At 41.8% G+C, this 2,938-nt stretch overlaps 1 pseudogene; it reads right to left on the bottom strand.

Moving 5' to 3' along the window:
* LOC114585583 (serine protease inhibitor A3M-like) overlaps positions 1-245 on the bottom strand; it is an 8,953-nt pseudogene extending 8,708 nt beyond the window's left edge.
* Positions 246-2,938: the final 2,693 nt, after the last annotated feature.

Here is a 2,938-nt window from a genome sequence, read left to right as displayed (position 1 = left end):
GATCCATTGGAAAATGCCATGGAGATACTCATAGGGGAGAAGAAGATATTTTTGCCACCCTGGAGTGAAGATACTTGTCTGGAGACCTTTCTGGCACCTTGACGTGAAGTTATGAATTTGGAGAATTTAAGGGCAAAGTCATCAATGCTGGAAGCAATCCTTTCTTCAACTGAATCTTTAGCTCCATAACCATTGTGAACTTGAAGGACAATCAGTAACAAGGAGAGGAGGATGGTTGGTTTCATTGCAATTTGAGATTCACTAAAAAGGAAATGCAAACACCACCAGACAGAATGTATTAGCACTCTCCTATGGAAGTATACTCGAATAATTCATTTTGGTCAAAAGCAAAATTTACTGGGAATGAGTCATCCTCATGTGTTGCTTGTGGCATAGTTCTACAGACCTATGTAACAGAAAGACATACAGGTCCCACAATGCATTCCCTCGAAATCATTTGTTAGGTGAGTGTTTGCATATAACAAGTTGACAGTTTTCATTCTTTCCTTTGGGAACTTTTCTAATCAGGGATTTGTCCAATCTCTCTCTCCATTCTCCCCAAGGTTTCTTCCTGAAATGACTGCTACCAGATAGCAAAGAACAAAGAAGTAAGGAACTGGGAAAAATTTACCTGTTTAGATATCTGAATCTGCATAGTGCATAGCAAGGTTTGGGCATAATTCCTTATGTTTGGATAAGTGAATTTTCACATATGGAGCAGGCAGATAGTGGTAACCATCATGTAATTTACTTTGTATACAGAAGGATATATGAATCTCTATCATATATGCCTTTCAGAATTTATAATAATTTGGAGCCAAATTCAAATTTCTTAACTACTTCCACTAAATAATTTGGTTCTACACAATTAAGTGCTTTAAAAAATTCCAAGTGAGAGACTTGCTAAAGTGTTTTTGTTATGTACTAAGCTTGGGTCCTAGAAAAATAGGCAAGTAGGATCCTAGAATGCAACAACTGATTGGCCTGCAGGAAAAGATCACTCAGGCTCCAGGAGGGAAGCAGAATCGGGACTCATTGTGTAAATAATGTATATTAAACCCTGAGATTTGGGGAGCAATTCAATCACTGTTTTACAAGCTGCAATAAAAAGCATGAAATCACTACAGGACTCTGAGTATATTTCAGTTTTATTTGTGATTTGCTTTTGCTTTTTTACTAAAATGAAGAATGTTTGATGATTTTCTTATTGGATCAGTCATTCTTTGCCCTGGAACAAAATCAGTTTGTTCTAGGTATATATAGCTGCCAATAAACGTTTTTAATCCATTGACCAGAATGGCCATAAAGATGTTATAGTTTAGATATAACAAAGAAATCAGTTGGTATGAGTCAAAATTAGCGGGGCCCATGTGGGGTGTAGAAGGCTGATCGCCGAAGAATTGATGCTTTTGAATTATGGTGCTGGAGAAGACTCTTGAGAGTCCCATGGACTGCAAGAAGATCCAACGCATCCATTCTTAAGGAAATCAGCCCTGAGTGCTCACTGGAAGGACAGATAATTAAGCTGAGGCTCCCGTACTTTGGCCACCTCATGAGAAGAGAAGACTCCCTGGAGAAGACACTGATGTTGGGAAAGATGGAGGGCACAAGGAGAAGGGGGCGACGGAGGATGAGATGGTTGGATAGTGTTTTCGAGGTTACCAGCATGAGTTTGACCAAACTGCGGGAGGTAGTGGAGGACAGAGGTGCCTGGCGTGCTCTGGTCCATGGGGTCACGAAGAGTCGGACACGACTAAACGACTAAACAACAACAACATGTGGGGTGTAGAAATAGCTACTATTATTGAATGCTTCTAAGTTGTTTGTTAAAACTATGTTGAATTCTCTTACTAGCTACATATGTGGTGTGTGCAATTGTACATACAGTGGAGTTCGTTTTTACCTCTTTTCCAAAAATTCCAAGTTTATGGCTCCTCCAGCTACCCTGCTAGAATCACATGAAGCACTTCCCACCCCTAGGAATCAGCTGCTGGGTTTCCAATTCTCACAGTATTTGGATCTTAGCAGACAGCGACCTTACTGTGCCCTGATTGGTCCATTTGCTTTTCTAAAATAAATAAATTGTGATGAATTAACACTTCATCAGCTGGGGTTCCCTCTAGTTCATCATCCTTGCCAGTGATGTAGCCCATCATCCACAACCGGCTTGCCTTATATTCTGTCTTCCTCAAAACCGATGCAAGGTGTCCTAGTTTGGGGACTGTCCTGAGCTGCTTCAGCCACTCAGGCAGCTTCACCAGGCCCTGGTGTTAAATGCCACCTTTTAGAGTCAGCCACTTCTGCAAGGGGGCAGGTGGCCTGATGTTAACTTGTACCTCTCCCCACTCACACGCATTCAGCTACTTGTCTCGGCCCCACGTACCTCCTCCTGCTTTCACCTGCACTTTCATTGTCTAGTTCTACTTCTCCCCTCCTTAAATTCGAAAATCATGAACATTTTCACCCTGTCCTTTTTCGATGGTGTATTGTGAACAATTACTTTTCAGATCCTTTTTATACATACCTAGGTTTCCTCCCAAAACGTCCTGTAGTGCCTCGTATTACTTTGGCACTTGCTCCTTTGGGCTTAGATGTTTGCTCTTGCCTCTTGCTTGTAGAGTAAGCTCTCTTCTCCGTAGGTTGCCTTCCATTTATGACCCTGGCTTGCTTCTACCTGCTGCTGCAGCAGCCAATTGGGTAAGGACACCTACCTGGTTTCTATCTGACGCTGCGCCAGCTGATAAGATCACAATCTTATGGTTTGAAAAACACAAATATGTGGTTGGTACCAGTTCCAATGAGCTGTAGTTAAACAGTGGGGTTTAGGAAAACTTAGCCCCCAGAGTATGGGGAGTTTTGCCAGCTAAGTTCAAAGTGAATTGTCAACAACCTCAGATATGCAGATGACACAACCTTGATGGCAGAAAGTGAGGAGGAA

The sequence above is a fragment of the Podarcis muralis genome, chromosome 1, assembly GCF_964188315.1.
Source record: "Podarcis muralis chromosome 1, rPodMur119.hap1.1, whole genome shotgun sequence".
NCBI lineage: Eukaryota > Metazoa > Chordata > Lepidosauria > Squamata > Lacertidae > Podarcis > Podarcis muralis.
The sequence above is the reverse complement of the archived record's forward strand: the minus strand, read 5'-3'. Positions and strand labels throughout refer to the sequence as shown.